Genomic DNA, 20,978 nt, shown 5'->3' on the forward strand with positions numbered 1-20,978 from the left:
AATATATATAATTTCCATGTGTATCCTGATTTTTGGTATTTCCTGATCAATGTTTGAAGTTTACAACTCATATATATTAATATTATGTGTATATAAAGTAGTTCTGTATTTACCTGTATGGTAATACTAAAATTAAAGTGGAAATCATAAATTAGTTTCTTTTTGAAGCTACTCGTGTAGTTCTTCAATAGACTAACGTTAAATGTATATATTTAATACAAAGCATATCCAAGATTTATGGCATTGCTTCTTTCTTCTCCTTTGCACCTGTATGAAGGAGTAAATACAAACCAATGCTAGTACTGTTATACTTTCCCATGTAAAATAAGCATAGGTATTACACAAATGCTTCAGCAATATGGAACATCTTGCCTCTACAATATTTACTTCTTTTCAATCCAGCTGGATGAACCACTTAGTTTAAATTTTTATTTACTGTATTTTTACAAATTATAATAGTGATTCAGACTAAAGCAGGTCTCAGAATGATGTTTCTTCTGTGGGAATGGAATCAGAGCTGTAATGCAAGCTGGAATATTTTTGTAAAGCTTCTGTTCCAATACAATGAATTTGTATTTGTTCATCTCAATTTTTCCTTATAAATGTAGCAAATACAGACAGGTTTATATTAAGCTGCTCACTGTTCAATTATGAACTTGGAATGGGATTAGTTGCTTGAACCCTTCTATACCTCTGCAATACAGTGTAATAGAAGTCCTGATCATTAATCACTAAGCAACTGACACCAATGCATTCTGTAAAAAGAGTAGTTACGTGTTTCTTGTACTCATCATCATCCAAAACAAATAGTGTATGTGCATCTCTGTACTGTTTGGAAGTGTTTGACTTAATCCTTTTTGTCTTATAAAATGTTCACTAATGTTTTGGGAGCTTTCTAAGGACAGCCAAGTTTGAGAAGCCCATCTTCCAATTAAAAGATAATGATCACCGGTTCTGTGATAAATCAAGTTTTGTGTCCAAGTTAGTTCCTTCGTCTCATGCTGATATCACAGGAAGCACCATTTCCCACTTGGATAGGACTTTATCTGAATTTACAAGTCTTGCCTCAGGTATACCGGTGGATCCAAAATCACCATCACTGTCAAATACCTGTAAGTCGAACGTTAGCCATGAAAGGAACTAATTGAACTATTCTAGTCCCTTTAGCTTTATAAACTAGTGGCTGCCACACTTTAACCATTATTCTAATGTTTCCTTAAAAATCAGCATCAATTACACCAGGGAACACGAACGTGCCTTGTTGAAAGGCCAATGACCATCCTAAGAGCATAGCACTTAAACCATGAGCCAGGGGTCCATTAGCATTGGATGGGATTATTGTAACATCTGTATTGTCGATAGTCACATATATTGTTGTTTCCATATCCACTCCTGTGCTTCCTGCGGTGGCTGAGCTGAGGCCATCCAGGCAGCCACTGGTGTTGAAGGGTGTTTTTGTGTCATTGCGCTCACCCTTTTTTTTTTAATCCATTTCCCTTAGGCATGCCATGTCTGGCCACTCAAAAGCGGCACTTGGTGGCTCGGTGTCCAGATTTGCCACATCTATAACAATTACCATTAAATCTGCCATTGGACCCCAATATTCTGTTTGAGCTATTTGTCCATACCAATGGTCTAGATCGACATTGGTTTTTCACATCCCAATTTTCCGCAATTGAAACACTTCAGCCCCCCATTTCCTCTGCCCTGTTGAACTAATGGTTTTAATGCCGTTGCCATAGCTACAGCCAAATGTGCTGCTTTTTCTTCTGATGATCCTACTTGAGAGCAGGCTTCTATCATATTTACTAAAATTGCAGTCTGCAGGAGAGTTTGCAGGATATTTTTACAATCAAGGTTAGCATTAGCAACTGCCAAGTGCAGTCCCAGTTCAGCTTTTACTTCGGCCGACATGCCCTGGCACCCCATCCAGTGTTGCTCTTAAACTAACAAAGTCATACAACCTTTGTTCATCAGGCTTTTGTACAGTGGTTGTATACAGGGGAACTGGCACCTCCATGTCAGGGATGGCCTTAAACACCTGCCAAGCAAATGTTTGTTCATGTAGTTGAGCCTGTACTTGGGGGTTAACAAATTGTCCTTTTCCCAACATCATGTCAGCTTTAACAGCCCATAGTGGATCCCTCTGCTGTAAATCCATATTTTCTGCTGCTGCTACATCCACTCTTTTCTCCCATTCAGATTTCCATAGTAGCACTTGAGTAGGCTTCAGGAAGGTTTCTGCTAGTTTTCAACATTCAAATGGGGTCATTAATCCACTGCAGAAGATATGATCTAATAATGTTTGCACATATGGGTTAGGGAAGGGCAAAAAGCAGTAATGCAATATGGTTTGACCAGCTTTCAATCCAGGGGCACCCACTGTTGTTGTGCAGGGTTATTACCTATTGTTATTACTGGGAAGGCTTTTTGGATGAATTCTCCTTCTATTACTGCATCCCATATAAGACCTCTCCACTTCTGAACTGGATCGCAGTCATCCAGCTGGGGGTCTTTGACCACCAGTGGAGCTGAAACTTTAACCTGTGGTTTGATTAATTCGTTAAGCAACATCAGCAATTGATTAGCTGTCGCTTTTGATTTTTCTATCAATTCATCTAAGTAGGTCAACATCTGTTTCATTTCTTTCCCCTGTCTTATCAATTCCTTCTGCAAAAGCTCTCTTTGTTGATCATCCCCTTCCCCAGACATCAGAGGTGATGTCAGAAAAGGAGGATAATCAGGAGTTGATGATCTCAGGGGCAAAGGCTCATTAGTAAAACACACCTTCCACTCACTGCCTGGTGCTCCCTCAGATAGGACAGCAGAACAAACTGGATGGGGTGGGTGGGAGGGAAGGAGAAACAGTACACGCGTTTGGCTCCCGAATTGGTGGCCCAGATACTTGTTGGTGTTTTCGGCGGCAATAGTGGTTGCCTAAGAAAGTTTGGGTGAGGAGGGGGACTCACATCCATACTTTCTTCCTCTAAAAGTGGAGCCGAAGGTACTACAAAATCACCACTTCCAAAGAATCTTTTAGCATCAACAGGTAATGCAGGTGGCATAACATAATCTGTGTTCATGATGGCAGCCACAGCCTGCTCCGTATGTAGCTGTTGTAGAGTGGTTGAAAACAGTTTACATAGCTCAATTCCATTAATAAATGCATTTCCTAGATTTTCCCCAATGTTCTGTTTCAAATATGTCCTGTGGGGAGGTGAAGAAACCTACATCTTGTCCCCATCTTACAAGTCTCTGCAATATCTCTCTTTCATAGATTAATACTTTTTCAGAGAGGATACGCTGAAGGATGTTGATTGGATTTTCTTCTTTGCTTACTACCTTTCTTATTTTCCCAGTCTAGGTCACTCACCTGCTTTTTCAGATATCTTCGTTGCAGTGAGCCGAGCGTTTTCTTCCAAAGGTTTTAACCCAACAAGTTTAGCTGATCACATTGAGGTCACCACTTGTTGTGATGATGTCAGTGATGCTCAAGCAAGGACATAAAGAAGCAAGGAATGCACATACAGGCAATATAGTACCACCAGGAAGGTTGACTCAAAGCCACCCTTTGTTTGCTAGCTACTTCCTTATATATGCTGCTTCTGCCCATGTGATCACCCAGGGCTCAATTGATTAATACACAGCACTTGTTCCTAGTCATTGGAAGCAGCTTGCCAGCTGCATCAACATATCCCTGCCATCTTTATTCAAACTAAGGAAATATCTCCCTGGTCCAAGTCACATTTGTACCCACAGAAAATGTGTATTTGAATAAATTAATATGTGATTATTTCATATGTAAATTTTGAAGCAGTGCAGACAAACTATAGGTTCTTAAAATTAGCCAAGTATCTTTTTGAAACATGAACATATGTCATATTATTTCTGTTACATTAATATGTATATGTGCATATATTTCAGCTGTATACACATGTGTATTTTTATGATCAAAGTTTATAAATCTTGGAGCATGAATTACTGATTTTACTGTAGTTGTGTGTTAGTATTAACACTAGTAAAAATGATGAGCTCCTAAGATGGCTGGGTTTATAGATACTACATCCTTTGAGTAATGAGCTGTTCTTTATCTTGACATTTTTCATATCTTAAATGTTTTTAATCACATACTGGTTATATTGCATTGATTACCTGAAAGAATGTTGAAGCTTTAATGAAAGCTGTTTTGTCAGTGAAAGAACTTAGCAATACCCATCATATGATGTTACTCAGCTTATACTTCAGGGAAGATATCAAAGCTTATATCTAGTTTGTAGTATAAGTAGTCTTTCATGATTACCAGTTAGGATGATTTGGGACTGCCATCACTATATTCAGCTTTTCTAAAGGTTTTATATTTCCATTTGTATAGTCCTACTCTTTGATCACAGTTGCTAGAACAATAAACGTGAACAATTTTTGCTTCTCAGTCTTACGTCTATACTACAAACAATAAAGTCTAAAATTACAGCAGTTCATATACATACCAGAGAAATTGTCCTCTGATATTCTTCATCTGAAAGGTAATGCAGGAGGAGATTGTGATGGCTACAGATTTATTGGACATTTGTGTGATATCTGTATGGTTATGCTAGTGTATAATGCTAGGCTCTTCGTGCAATACCTTTAAAGCCAGGGAAGTGACTACTGGATTGACAGAATGAAGGTAGTAATAATAAAAGAGGGGAAAAGAAGACAACAATGCATTTATAGTTGAGACTTTTAAAACTTGTTTATACTTCTTCCAAGAAGGAATGTGACTGACCTTACAGCTTCAGAATTTTTATCAGTTACTATTTAGCCTTAGTCAGTGGAACAGTTCCAGACCCTCATGACATAATCCTCATTTGTGACATTTCTGCTTAGCTTCATTTCTACAATTGTCAAAGTGACTGAGATATTACTGTTTCTATACAAACAGTGATAAATATGCCTATAGCACTTCATGAACAAATAAAGCCAAATTTATTCTTTCATATCTATTCTATATGGTTAAAGCATACAAAGAGATACTAATTCATGGAGGCATTTTTTTGCTAGCTTAGCTAGAACTGTATTTTTCAGTAAGCAGAAGTACAAGATACTAAGTGTTACAGGAAGAGATCCTAAATGGGAAAAGTGAAAAATGTTGTCCTGTGTCTTTTATTGTGAATTCTTTCTATCATTTTACTGCTATTACCAGCCCTTGATCATTTCCGTTGGATTGATAAATAGGTGCAGAAATATGGAAGGGCCATGAGCACTTCTGTTCTCAACTCCTGTGATTTGTGACTTTGCTCAGGGTATGTCTGACTAACCATTTGGCTAAAATGGTAGCACTATCACAGTAATTTCAGCTGCTATCACTGTCAATCCCAATGAAATGGAATGGATGTAATTATGAGATATTTTAAGGAAACATTCTTTATATAGATAGGACCTCTGAGGGCAATAAATTCTAGGACATAGAGAAGGATGTGCAAGAACAATACTTTCCACTTAAATTGCATGTTTCAATGTCTAATTAGAAAGTTTCAATGGTTTCAGTGCTGACATCTGCTTTGTGTCGTAGCAGGGAAATAGTACAGATTTTCATTCAGTTGGGTTTTTTTACAGATTTACTCTGTATTTTAATGGTATTTACATTTCACAGAAATAAAGCAAGAAAAATTTTACATCACCTTGTGTGCCTCATACATTGCAGACCAGTTATGCATCTAGAGTAGAGTTACAAACTATGGTTACAAACTAGGTTGCAAACAAATTTTGCCTAAGGCATGAACCATAAATTAAAGTAATAATCATCTCTGTAAGAGATAACTTTTCTCCATTGCTCTTTTAAAATAAAAGAGAAAGTAGGTCAGAGAAATGTAGGATATTTTAGAGTATGTACAGTATTGTATTGTTTGCCAGCACCTAATTTACAATTACAGAGCTGCATGAATATTGAAATGATTCAGCTTCCCATTATAAATGTATGTGGCAGTTTGGTTGTTGATCAGTTTATGAAGTTAATGCAAATGAAACTGTCTTCCTGTCAGCATTTGAAATATATAATGCAGTCATGTTGTATATTCAGGGACAGGCCATTGACAGTCAATTAACAAGTTTGATTGGTATGTCAACTCATTCTTTTGAATTGTTAATAGTATGTTAATAGCATTCATTTCTTTGTGCAGTCCCATTTGCAGCTTCACAGTTGCAGCTATTTTTTATGATTCTGAGTAACCTAAAATAGTGCCTTAATAATAGATTATTAAACACCTGTCTGGTGTAGCTTAGGGAGGTTTTTCTAGACTGGGAGTTTGCAGTGGATCCCTTTGATATTCAAATCAACAAATGATAGCCTTTTTATTCAAAACGTAAGTTCTTTTGATGGTTAGCTTGTTAAGAAATATTCCGCTCCAGTCTGACCTGATCTGGTTTCCCATGGAAAAGATCTGATGCTGTTTGAAGGTTCATAAATGGAATGCCAATGACAATTTGTTGTTGACGTTTTGCTACCTCAGCCTTCAGATGCTGCTGGTTGATGTGCCGCTTTAGCTTCACCAAATAATGCTTGCAGGTAAATGATCTTCTGATTGATCAGATTGTTTCAAAGCAAAGAGTTCTCTTCTCTGGTCTGTAGTCATGATTTTTAGGCTTGGAGGAGTACTTTAAAAGATGCATCAAAGTTGATAGATGAATCTTGAGGCAAGGAATGATGGGAGACATCAGAATTATGGGGATATTTTTTAGAGAATAACATATTAGTGAGAATTTTGAAGACCTTCAAAGATCTATCAAACCAGCTCCCTATAGTAGATTTATTCCTCCTTTAAAAAAAAAAAAAAAAAAAGAAATTGGGTACACTGGTTAACTCTCAATTTCCTGTGTTGGAAAAGTGTTGAACTGATTTATTGTTCTGTGACGGTGTTTTAAAGGGCTTATTTCATTTGAATTTCACCATTATCATGTTCTGCATCCAGAGTCTAGTTCTGCAAGGTGCATTTTCTGCTTCTAAGAAACTTTACACAAAATGAAAGCACTATTTCACCTTAAAAGGTCAGTGTGTGCAATGAATAACATTCTTTTACATAAATGCCCATGACACCATGAGTTACCATGACAAACAACAAATATCAGTTGGAATTACTCTATTTATCCACCTTTCTTCATATTGCATGCATTATTATTTCATACCATACTTGATTCTCCATTAGTGCCCTTCCTGATTCTTAGACAGCTGTTATGAAGAATCAGACTAGGTATTAGAAGTTCAAACCAAACATCACAGAATTAGTTCCTTTCTCTGTGGTTTGAGCATTTAATTATTCACTATCAGCATGTGATATTTTTCTGTAAAAATGTGTAATTGTTTTTGGTTGAAGAGCTGTAAGATTTAACTCCTTAACTCCTGAGTGGCAGAAACCCTGGGGTTCAAGTTAAATGCAGTGAACAGTTAATATTGCAAAACATAAACTCTGGAGTCACATGCTGAAAGATGGGATGCATAAATGGACTTCACTGGACTTCATAACAAATAGTTCTTACTGGTTGAATTTAAGCCGAAGTTTTTAACAACAAAACTCTAAAAAATTGCTTAAAACTGATAGATTCAATATAGATAGATAGATAGATAGATAGATAGATAGATAGATAGGACATCCAAATCGTGCAACCTCAATCTTGTATGTCATGTAAATAGAATTTAAGATTTAAACAAGATAGTTTCTGTCACTGGAAACTTTGGCATTTTTTTGTGCTTGTTAAATATTGTGCACTGTCTAGCTGATAATTAGAAGCTCTTTCTGTTGGGCTGAGTGAGCAAAAAATTAGGCATTTGTATTATCATACAAGGTTATTTTTTCAGGGAAGCACCTGTAGTTTTCCTAAGCTCAGAAAGCAAAATTGGTTATTTAAACTATTCTCAGCATAAATTCTAGACTTTCATACAGCTTCTGCTTTTGAAGAGGCTTTTTTCTGCTTTTCTGCTTTTAACTCTGCTGGTTATTCATAAAATTCAAATAAAATGTTCAAAGATTTTCTGATACTAATGTAATTTATATTATTTCTAATCCATCACCTCTGTGTTTAAACAAGGTTTTACCATTATACTTCAAAGATAACTTCTTGATCACATCTCATTCACATTAGGCTTCTCTGAATATTTTTATATTTATTTTCAAAACTGTAATTAAATTTACCTTTCCCCATGATTTCCATTTTATCATCTCACTTCCTTTGAAATAGTCTAAATATTTCATGAAAATTTTGTTTATACAGAATGATCAATCTAAATGTTCTGGGGTATGAGGATTACTCTGTGTTAAGTATCTATTATATTAGTAAATGGTTAGCACTTCAAAAAGCCTGAAGGTAACAATGACCAACTCATAGCAGTTTGGAGTCCTTGGAATTTTAGTTGATGGTTTCTTTATGCATAATATTGGATTATCAAGATAAAAATCATAATCAGCAATGTGTCCAGTTTTATTTAATATTCATTTTAAAGCTTTTTCAGATCTTACTAATACTTTTTGTCGTAGAAAGAGGTTTTTTCATCCTATATTAACTTCTGGCATAGTGATTAAAAAGCTCATTAATAAACAGAGAAGAGTCCTAGTCCAAGAACATGAGTTCATTTAAACAAATTAGAACAGTTCCTAGAAGAAACTGAGAGATATGATTCTTGGACTGCCCACTGCTGCAACAGCACTGGTGTTATCAGGCAAAAGAAGAATACAAATGAAGGGAGTTCAACCTGGATCTCAACAATATTCTTTACTGCATTCTACCCCTCTCTTCCACTTATCTTCCCCTTTTGTTTCAATGGTTTGCTTTGTACCCATTTTTAGATCAGAGGGCTTGACTCTGCAATTAGTTTTTATTAGCCAAACTAACTACTTTTATTAAGAATGCAAAGAAAAAGGGCTAAACACATGATAAGTTTACAAGCAGTGGCCCTTGACCTCACTTTACGATGTAAATTGGATAGAAACATGATTGTGGATTGCTTGACAGAATGCAAGATATTAGTAACTGATACAGTACTAATATACTGCAATTTCCAGTTACCTACTTTTATCCCTTTAAACCATCTGAAAAAGTCCAGGAAAAAAAAAGTATTCTAAGAGAACAACAGGGTAAAGATAAGGGGGGAGGGGAGAGAAAAAAACAAACAAACAAACAAAAAAACCCAAAGCAAAACAGAAAAAAATACAGGAAAAAAATGGGTAAATGTATAATGCAAGTTTCTAAATTCATATAGCACAGAATATAATACAATTCCAGTCCAATTATAACACAGTTTGTTTCAGAAACTTAATTTTTAAATGCTACAAGATACCACTTAGCTAATGAATAACTTCTTGTCATGAAGTACTGCTGATCTAAGAGAAAATCTGTCCTCTGAAAAGCACAAAGTAAAATCTACCTGATTGCATATTCAGGAATTTAGTGATATTCTATATGGGGATTTTGGTAACAATACTGTCCATGCTGATTAGAAGTTAGTGTTTAAGGGTACAACAAATAAAAGTTGTGAAAATGTTTCAATGAGCATATTTACTGTATTTCTGAGATTGTTTCTGCCTATCTCTAATTTCTGTTAATATTCTTTTATTCTGTTAGGAATCTTTAGATTTTAGGGTAGTCAATTGCTTGTGTGTAATGAAGATCTTATTTTCCTAATGCAATTTTTTTATTGGGTTACACTTCATGAACATTGTATTTCAGATTATATAGGAATGTATTGTCGCTGTGAAATTATAAATTCTTTAGATTTGTAGATTGGGTCATGGCTCACTGATCAGTATGCAGAAATTTAACTACGGACTCTTCCTATGCTGTTGGATTTCATAGGATTCTGCAGCTGATAGCATAGGGTTCCTAATACTCAAATTCATCTCTTTGTCAAATTTGGTTTCATTGATGTGGAAAAGATAATATGACTTTAGTTTGGCTAAGAATATGAGATGTATTTGTGGATCTTTGTTGCAAATTTCAGTTTCTGTATGTATAATCACAACTTGATTTCTCTTTCTGCACTGGGTAAGTTGGATTCCTAGAGAAACATGTTCTCTTACGTAAGAAAGTATTATCATTGTAGTATGAATAAGTAGGTAAAAACTTGTGATAAATACTGTATATTATATATGTTATATTCTACATACATTACTAATATATATACTGTACATGTATATTTAGTTGCCTGAATAAGTAGCCTTTCATTTCCACTGGGAAATGGTGGATATGTCTAATATAATTTCAACTTCTGCACTAAATAATCTTTGACATACATTACAGTGTTTTAATGTCAGTTACTATTTAGGAGGTCATAGATATAAGTAAAATGCATGTAAGACTGGATATATATAAAGGATCTTAAAGTAGCCCATGACATTCATGAAAATCATATTTGGAGTAAGAATATGAAGCCAAGTGATGGCTGTGAATGAAGTCTTTTCTGTAAGAATAGAATATCACGGTGTTAATGTGTTTCATACACTGTGAATTACTGCCGTGTGATGAACAGCTTTCACATTTCAATACAGAGTATTTTTTCTGTCTAGCTGTCCCTCTTCTGTTTAGAATCTCACTAACCTATTTGACAGTTGGCATAAATAAAGATTGTAAGGGCAGGTAGAAATGGGAAAAACACAACTCACTCATCACAGGCTTTTGTGACTGCAATCTTAATTCTCCTTGGATGCTGTATTCCAGAACAGTGGTACAGCATTAAGCACTAGCACTGGTACTGTTAGTAGAAACTTCAGCCTAGAAATTTCTTCCATGTCTTCTTAGACTGCTTTGTCACTGCAGTGATAGTTTAACTGATGTTATAATTTACTGTAAGTGGACAATCTCAGTAGAGACTTCAGTTAATATGGGAAGGGTATTAGGAGATCTCTAAGTAGCTTGTACGCATAAGGAGAAAAGCAGACAAAGTCTGTAATATAAACAGAGATACATATATGTAGCATATACAGGTATATAAGGATATCACACCATTTGATCTTTTTTCTTTATCTTCCTTTAGATACTGTGTGTGTGGATACAATCACCTTATACCCTCTCTCTTATTGTATATATTCTCCAATTTGCTGGAACTTTAAGCATAGAGAGAAAAGGAGATATCAAGGAGAGAGGGATGTAACATGAGCATTCTTTTTTTTCAATGCAAAATTGACAAAGAATGCTTGAATATTATATTATCTATATTATGTCATATCACATCATATCATATCGTATCATATCTAGTTGTACATTATAAAGCTACCCTGATCAGAATAAATTTAGGATAATAGTCATAAATCACAAAACCACAAATGAAGCGTGTGGGAACCCCAAATGAATGCTTAAGTAACTTCATGTCAGGTTTAGACATTTTCCATTTAACAGAGTATGAAAAAAGCAAATTTTATTTATTTTTATCTTTACTCTGGCAGATTAAAATGCTTTTCATACTTTGAATGCAGCTTTGCTAGCCTATAAACTGAAAGTCAATATTAATGATGAAATGTAAAAACTTCTGGAAAAAGTACTTCATCAGCTCTAATTAATTTGAAACTTTGGTACCACCTGATCTTTCACAGAATTAATTTTGAAATATGGAAATCCTACCTTTCCTAAAGGGCACAGTAGCAGTTTCTGATATTTTAGAAAATGTCACTCTTTCAGTAGCCAAGGGCGGGTGTTACTTATCCTGGAACAAGTATTTGGTAGACCTGATGAATTATACCTGTTTCATGAGAAAAGAGTGCATCTTCTTTTGTCCTATTCTGAGCTTCCTTCTAGAAAAGAGTAGTTACGATTTAATATGAACTGCTCAGCACTTCTGCAGTCAAGTTTTCTCCCTTGTTTTGAATATCGGTATTTCAAAATATTTTTGCTATATGTTCTGGCATGAGTTTTCATTTCTTCTAAGTCACATTTTCTTGTTTTCTGCCTTTATTTCAAACCTGTGTCCATTTATATTATTTCTACTGATGCACATTCTAATTTAGTATCCTCTGTGGGTTTCATTACCATGCTGCTAATCCCTTCTTCCAATGACTTAATGAAGTTGTTAAACAAAATCAGGACTGATACCAATCCCTATGGCACCCCTCTTCAGTACATTGGCATTTTCATTACTGTGTCCTTACAGACTATGAGCTAGTTAACGGAGTTTGTAATTAGGAGAGTTAAAAATATTTTTCAAATATACTGGATCAGATATTATAAGAATACAGATAAATTACAACCATTATCCTCCCTTATCTATGCATATATAATTAATTTAGAAACGCAATCAGCTATGGCAGACATAATATGCATTTTCTAAAAATGCAATATCCGTTTCACAATACTGTATGTCCATTTGCAGTCATGTCCATTTGTCCAGTCATTTGCATCACTTTACACTTTTAGAGACTAATCTTTTTCACTTTTTTTTTTGTGGACCCTGAGTATTTCTTTACTTTTCTCAGTAAATACTGATTTGATTAAGTCTCTCATTCCCCATTCCAACCCTAGTGCTATGAAATGGACTAGTCTTGAGGGGGAAGGGAGTGTTCATTTGTTTTGTTTTGCATCTTTATTCAAAGTGATATGAATAAGAAATTAGTAAATGATAATCACTTTGGAGGTTTTACTCCATCTTTTACATAAGGTATGTTTGTAAAGCTGACTGCTCTTCAGTTTTTCACAGGTGGCAGATTTTGCTAGTGTGGTTGTGTGAAAACTTGTGGTTTTTTTTTTTTTAAAGCTTGGGAAGAAATGGTAGGCTTTGTAAAAGGTGACAGATTAATAACAATGAAGACCAGAATCCCACTGTCCTAAGGAAAAATATTAACAATATTAATAATAATAATTTTAATAATAATATATTAATCACATAATTAATACATCAATGTCATAGATAATATATAATATACAATATATAATATACAATATATTGTCTATTATGCAGTATATAACATATATATCATGTATAATATATAATATTTAATACTATGTATGCAATACTATATAATCTGTAATAGTATGTGATACAACACATATTATGTAATTTGTGATATATTATATGTAATATGATGATAGTATGGTAATGTTAATAATAATCTTGATAATAAAATCATTGAAGATTAAGAATTCTTTTAGCTTTCTTATTTTCAAGTGAGGAGTTGGTGTTTTTCTATTTAAGGAAACACATCTATTAGGATGTGGAGAATAGTTCATCCTCTATGGCAAATATGTCTTTGAACTGTCCACTGTAATTTTCCATAAAGGAACAATATGTAACCTCTGTGTCAGTACAGGACATTGCCTGAAATGTGCATGGTAAGTAAAGAATATTTTGCCTGCATTTTCTTCATTTCCTCTCTATGTACTGGAGATTGCAAGTGGACCAAAACAAGAGTCCTAGTGAAGACTTCAGTGTCTTGCCCACATAGACATATTAGATAGTAAACCTTTATCAACCGCTTTATTGGAAGCTTTCCTGGATGTTTATAACTACAGCTGCTGACTTTAAAAAATAGATTTTTTTTTTGTTTTGTATCTCATACTTCCTTGGAATGTGAATGACAGCTTTTGGGGTGGGGTTTTTTTGTGAAAATTCTGGTTTCTGAATCTTTGTCAATCAGAAGCGAGTGGGTTTCTTGCTTCCAGCAGTTGTAGAGCAAAGTAAAATTGATTTTGCACTGATCAAGATTGAAATATAACCAACACATTGCCAAAAATATGTACACAGAAATTATAGTTTTCTATGATACAGCACTTTTTTTAAAATAGTTTTCAAGGTGAAACTTTGATCTTACCTTCTCTTAAGCTTTCTGACCTGCTCTTCCCTCTGAAGTCTGTGCATGTGGCACTTTGTTAAACTTTGAGGAACTACAAGTCTTCAGGAATGTATTATATAAGATTGCCTGCTGTAAATTCGGCACAATCTAAAGGCTGAATTTGAATTATTTGGTTTTTAGAGAACTGCAAATGTGTTTACAGTTCGGCAGCATAGGATATGAATGAAAAGTATTCAAATATAGTGTTTTGAAGTTGATTTAGTATACATATTAATATTATGGTTTCCTCTGATGCATTGCCAAATTAGTAACCTTTTTAAATGACAGGTTTTGGATTGCTCAGTGTGCACATGCTGCATGACGTGCATGATACTTCTCTTTGGTATAATTTCCAGTTAGGAAATGTACAAAAGCTTTAGGTGTGTTGATAGCATTATGACACTGTGCTGTGTCAAATATGACTTCATGGAATGGTGTACCAAAACTTTGCTAAACCACAGATGCAACAAAAAAATTATACAGCCTGGTTTGGCACCCATTGATACAGTTTAGCAAGGAGCAGCTTTTGCTTGGTAACAGTGGGAGGGGGTTGCAGTAAAGACCCGGTAAAGAATTTTGGACTCTCCCCCAGCTCCTGGGTTCAGACCCACCTCCAGCCCGGCTGGGCCAATCTGGCACCTCTGCCATCACTATTTAGGAACAGAAATGTGAAGTGTTGGTAGGAGGTGTAAGAGTGATACAAGATGGAGGTGACCACGTGGACCCCACGGTCAGAGAAGGAGGAGCACCAAACCAGAGACCCCACTGCAAGCCGTGGCGAGAATGCAGGCTGTACCCCTGCAACCCATGCAGGGCCACGGCAGGACTGAGAGCCACCAGCAGCTCCGTGTGAGTGCACCCGGTGGGGTTGATGTGGAGCTTTATACTAACATGTACTAATAAACCTTATACTAACATATCACAATAGTATAAAGCTTATTTTTCAGACAGGACAAAATTCACAGAAGCTGTAAAAAGTCGGGCTTATCTCCTCATACAATACCTCCGGGGTCCTCCAACTTCCTTGAGGGCAGAAACCGGTTCTGCAAGGGACCAAGTGATATCTAAAGTTGTGCAAAGATCAGGGGTGAGAAAGCCTCAGGACTTATCAGCCTTCATCTCCCAAGGCCCCAAAGATCTTCACCGGCCATCACCGGGAGACACCACGCAAATGAAAGGAAGAAAAGACCTAATTTACACGCGAAATCGGGGACAGGTTGTGTCTCTGTCTAGGCGGATAATCTCATCATATGATTTTGTAACTTTGTAACAAATATAAGTCAAGCAAGTTGCCGAGTCGGGTGCGCGCGTTTGTGGTGGAGCGATCCCCCGTGCGCCCGGCGCCGAAGAAGCATACCTCCTTTATAACTCTTTGAGTTATAGAGTTTGATTCCGCAAGTCGGGGTGAGGGGGTGTGTGGGGAGACGGCCATGGCACAGGCCGTGCTGGAGAGTCTGTGCACCGCAGAGCAGACCTACACAAGAGGCAGAAAGGAGCTACAGCTCTTGGGATAAATGCACGTCGAAGCAGCCCGTGCAGGGCTGCCGTGTGTGTGAGGTACCCCACGGACTTGCAGGGAGGACGGGTGCAGAGCCCACCTGCCCTGAGGGGAGACAAACGGCAGAAGCTATCAGGAATAGACTGACTGAAACCCCCACTCCCTGCCCCCCTGGGCCGTTCAGGGTGAGAGGAGATAAAAACAACGAGATCAGGGCTCTGAGCCCGGGAAGAGGGGAGGAGTAGGGAGAAGGTGGTCTTTAAGGACTGGTCGGACTCTTCATTGTTGTACCACTCTGTGTTGTTTTATATTTGTTATGTTTTGGGGTTTTATGGTTATGTTTTAGTTGGTGTTGCATTAAATTATTTTCTGTTTTCTTCCCCAAGCCAAGTAGTCTGAACTGTTTTGTCCTGAACCTTTGCGGCAATTAAGCTCTCCCCGCGCTTTGGCAATCCTCAGGTCTTTGGTACTTGAGGCTAATCGTGGTCTTTTGTTCTCTGATGGGCCTAAACCATGACAATCATGAATTTGCATTACTTTATTTCAGTTCTCAATAGAAAATGTCCTGTGAATTCTCAACCTTCAAATATATGTTAGAAGAGAAACATTTACATCACACTTTGATAAACTTGTAATAGCAAAGAACAATGCAAAAATATTTGGAGTCCTGTAGCTTAGATGATCAGATACATTTCAGAACAAATGAAGCTCTATCCCAAAATTGGATTGGCAAACTGCTGTCACAGAATTTGAAAACTGAGTTAGAGTCTCTGAAAATTGTGGAAATGTTGAAGCTTTTTTTCAATAAGATAGCAGTAACATTCTATTGATTAATTATACTTTTTTGCCATAAATAGGAAAAAAAAATCTTGAAAGAGAAGTTCTGGAGTTTTGAGTATGATACGCAAAAATTTGACTAACTTATATGTGGATTATTGTAAGTGACAATTTTTTAAATCAAAGATAATCATAACATTTTAAAATTTATTTTTCCTTTAGGTATATATATCCTTCAACTTTTAGCTACACATTTTCTTAAAAGAAAGACTGTATCAAACTAAACTATGTGTGATCAACCCACTTATGGAATTTTTAGACTACAAATTTGTAACAGTTCAAGAAAAACATGTGAATTATATTCAAGATTGTACTATTGTTAGATACAATTTCTGTTTATAGTGTGAGCCTAAAACTGTTCAGTTACTGTTGTCTAAATGGTACCTTTAAAAGTTTTTTCACACTAGGAGATTGAATAAAAGATTTCACATTGCAAAGGCAATTTAGTGGTCATTAGTTAAAATGAGAGGGCCCTAGGAAGAAAGGATTATCATGTATTGAATAGATGGTTCACACCTTACAGCTTTAATCCCGTTAGAAAAGATAATTTCTATCTAACTTAATCAGCCAGAGGTCTTTATTGCCTGGAGTATTAATTGATTTAAGTCTTCATTAAGGTCAGAGGTACACATGGCTGACCAGAGGCAGCCTATTAGTGCATTGTCAGTTATGCTTATTTACATTGACTGAACATAATGCTGGGTTATTTCACTGTTAGGTCAGAAGGTCACTGAATCCTTTGTGCACTCTGACCAGTTAAAGGGCAGCAGTCACTCAGACACCAACTGCATTTGTAACAAAGATTTGGCTGATTGCATATTGCCTCCATCCTTTCTGACAAACATGCACTTGTTCATACAGTGGAACTATTAACGTTGGCCTAAACATCTGTGGGTGAATGGTTGAAATCTCTCCATAAAAAATTCCCTGCAATTTTTGTATTATGCTGGTTAATCACTAGCAAGTTTTAATAATACCCTCAGGAAAAATTTCATAAAGTTACCATAGTTGCTGTTGGCCTTTAATTAAAATAGTCAACTCAGTGCATATCTATGGGTATCCTGTTGCTATTTAGAAAGAAAGATAAGTAATAATTTTAGTTTTCTCATGCTAATTAGCAGCTTAAGTTAGTCCTTATGTCCAGTTCAGTCTGTTTTTCTCGTTGTTTGGTTTCCTGGATTATATTTTGTGGGAGATATGTTGTGTCCCTTAGGAAACTTATAATACTATGTGGTGTTTTAGCTCTGTCAGGGTGGCAGATGCCCATCAAATCATTCTATCACTTCCCCTCCTAAACTGAACAGAGGAGAGAAAAATATAAGAAGTTTGTGAGTCAAGATGAGAACAGGGATATCGCTCAGCAATTAGTGTCACAGGCAAAACAGACTCGGCTTGGAGAGAAAGGGGTTTGATTATTAATGAATAATTAGAACAAGGAGATGAGAAATACAACCAAATCTTAAAACATCTCCCCCCACCGCTCTCACTTCCCAGGACTCTCCTTCCTTCTCCCCCATAGCACCTCAGCGGATGAGGTTGCGGTCATTTCATTACAGTTGGGCTTTGCTGCTGCTGTTTTTCAGGGAGAGGCCTCCTCACACTTCCCACTGCTACAGTGTGGGGCCCCTCCCACTAATATGGGTCTTTCCCATTGGCTACAGTTCTTCACAAACTGCTCCAGCATGAGACCTCCCATGTGGGCAGCTCCTCACACACTGCCCCAATGTGGGTCATCCAGCAGGAGAACAGTCCTTCAGGGACAGTCTGATCCAGCCTGAGTCCCTCATGGGATTACAAGTCCTGACAGCAAACCTGCTCTCGTGTGGAATCCTCTCTCCCGACAGACTCCCAGGTCCTGCTAGGATCTTGCTCCAATGTTGGCTTCCCATAGAATCACAGCCTCCTTCAGGCATCCACCTGTTCCAGCATAGGGTCCTCTGTGGGCTGCAAGTGGATCTCTGCTCCCTGGTGGCCTCCATGGACTGCAGGGACACAACTACCTCACCATGGTCTTCATCACAGGTCACAGGGGAGTCTTTCTTCCAGTACCCAGATACCTCCCCCCTCCTTCTCCACTGACACCTTGGTGTCTGCAGAGATGTTTTCATATTCTCACTCCCTGTTGCTGCTGCTGTTCAGCATCTGCACAACAGCTTTTTCCCCTTCTCAAATACATAAAGTCACAGAGACTTTACCTCAGTCACTAACTGGCCAGGCCTTGTCCAACTGTGGGTCCATCTTAGAATTGACTGGCCCTTTCAGCTACAGGGGAGGCTTCTGGCAACTCTTTGTTTAAAGAAGCTACCCCTGTAGCAACCCCACTAGCAAAACCTGGCCCAGGCAAAACCACTCTGTACTTTTCCATGGGATAAAACAGTTTAAAGGGACACCAAATGTTCTGACTTTTCCAGATCATAGAATTGTTACAGTTGGAAAAGACCTTTAAGATCATTGAGTCCAAATAATCACCTCACACTGCCAAACCCATAATTCTTTTCCATAGTGCCATAGATGTTTTCCTTCCACTTTCCTAAAAAGACAGTGTAGCTTAAAAAAAAAAAAAAAAACAAACAAACTTGCTACTATATTGCCTTCCTTCTGTATTAGCTGTGATCTAGCTCTATATTATACTTTACGTAAAGTAGTAGTTCTCAAATAAGTGCATAACATTCCTATCTGTTAGAGTATGGATTGCATACTGGGGGGTTCTGCTTGCCTCCTGAATTCCCTTGATTATTTACAGTTGTGATGAGTAAAACAGCTGCTAAACTATTATGCTAGCTTATTTTTTCATTTAACTGGCAGTGATACAAATGAAAAGGCAAGAAATGTGGAATTGTGTGAGGCCCTATTTATAAACTGCTTACTACTATGTAGCTACATTGGAAATAAACTGGTATGAGTGAGCATCTCAGCAGTACAAGTTTTTTGGTAATTTTTTTGGTTTGTCAATCTTTAATAAAATTTTAGCATTGGAAATATGTGTGTGGGCTGTAGTGAAAATTAAATCTTCGGTGTAAGCTGAGACATCTAGTGTATAAATACATATCCATTATATTGTAGCTTTGTTTCTATGCTGTTTACTTGATATGTGGGTCCTCTAGACTCGACCCACTGTGAATCTGTAGCCTGAAAGATCTTCTGTTATCCTTGTAGATACTCCAAAAAGATAAACTGTTGCAAGGTTCTAGCAGGGTTTTTCAGAACACTTTTACAGCACAAGAGCTGACACCATACCTTGTGACATCTCCTGTTTTAAGATTTCAGTACTGTGGATGTCTTCCCTGTTTTAAATGCCTTTTACTGTGCTAACAATTTTCTATGTAATGCTTCCAACAATCTAGAGACAACCTCTTGAAATCTGCTGAAACAGTGTTTGTGCTGGTTTGCTGCTTTGCCCCTGCTGATTGTTTATTTATGCTTTTCCCAAGTCATTGGGAAAGAGAAGAACATCTCTCCTCCTTCCCTTATCCTAAATTATATCCTTCTGAAATACAATTGCCACAAGCCTGTGGTCATGTTTTGACCCTATTTTTCTTTGCATCTACCCATCCATAACATGATAGCATGTTAGAAACATTGTTTTTCTGTTAATTACATCTTAAGATACAAACAAGTATGTTAGGAAAAGAGTGGGGTTTTAAAATTTTTTTGAAGAACTTTGCAAAATTGCTGCCAAAAGTGGTGCCAATTTTGCTCAAATCCTTCAGAGATTTTTTGCCCTTGCTTATGACCAGTGGGGCTAATTGTATCAAAACTACTCAGAATACTTTAAGGAAGTGCTATCTTAGTCTGTATTTCAAAACAGTGACAGATATTTTATCGTTAATTAGTATTCATATTATGTCTCAAACAATCTGTTCAAGAATAGGCGAAGTGAACTGGTTGAACAGCTCTTCTGTCTACCTAATAATTACCATGGGTGATGCATGGAAAACAAGCTGCCCAACAGGAAAAAAAGAGGAAGAAATATTGCCAGTCTGATTATTTTTCTGTACCAGTATAAAATACCCGTGTTAGAGTTTTTTGACAGATACATAGATTTCACTTTGCAGAGATTAAAATTGATGTCTTACTTTAAAAACAAACCTGTGCCCCTCTGAAGCATATCTTCTTGAATTTGTTTCTCATCTTGTCAGTATGCCACTTGGTAGCTGGCTGGACTCCCTTGTTCAATGGCACATAATTTAAAATAGCACTGTAAAAAAAAAAAAAAAAAGACCATTTGTTCCTATAAACCAAAATATTACTTGCATTTTTTTCCAAATTCAGGATTATATATAGCATTATCAAAACAGTATTTTGGATATTTAAACAATTTAAATAGTTGATGGCTGTCAGTTGATATGTTTCCTGTCTGCCTCCTCTCCCTCTTCAGCTGCTAATCATAGAACTTGTGTGCTGAATTGTATAAGATACCTTTCCAATAGTTACATGTGTGAGTCTTTTGTGAGACACAGGCAGTTATGAGGACAGATTTGGAGTTGCATATGGGTCTGTCACATGGTTTGATTGCCATGTCTTCTAGGACACAGATTTATTTTTTAATTATTCTTAATTATAAGGAATTTCTACAGTTTATAGAGGAAGTTCTGCAAAATTCTTCTTAAAGATTCCTTGCACAGTCCTTTTCCCCTCTCTTCAGCCTAGCAAAATACTTCAAAGCTGATTATGCTCACCTTACTTCCCACTTCTATACTTAGTTTTGTTTTGATATTGAATTAAATTTGCTACTTTGCTGATCAAGAAATCAGACTTTCTAGAGAAGTGTGCAGTATAAGAAGTTGAAAAGCTTTTACATTCAGATTTTATAATAAATCCTTGAGATGTCTGAATAATAAGAATAAATGTTTCCTTTG

General features: G+C 36.6%; 1 protein-coding gene across 6 annotated transcripts in view; it reads left to right on the top strand.

Annotated features, from left to right (window-relative positions):
• Positions 1-20,978, top strand: part of DPH6 (diphthamine biosynthesis 6) — a 214,742-nt gene that overhangs the window by 134,587 nt on the left and 59,177 nt on the right. The window lies entirely within an intron of this gene.

Source organism: Colius striatus, chromosome 6 (genome assembly GCF_028858725.1).
Source record: "Colius striatus isolate bColStr4 chromosome 6, bColStr4.1.hap1, whole genome shotgun sequence".
NCBI lineage: Eukaryota > Metazoa > Chordata > Aves > Coliiformes > Coliidae > Colius > Colius striatus.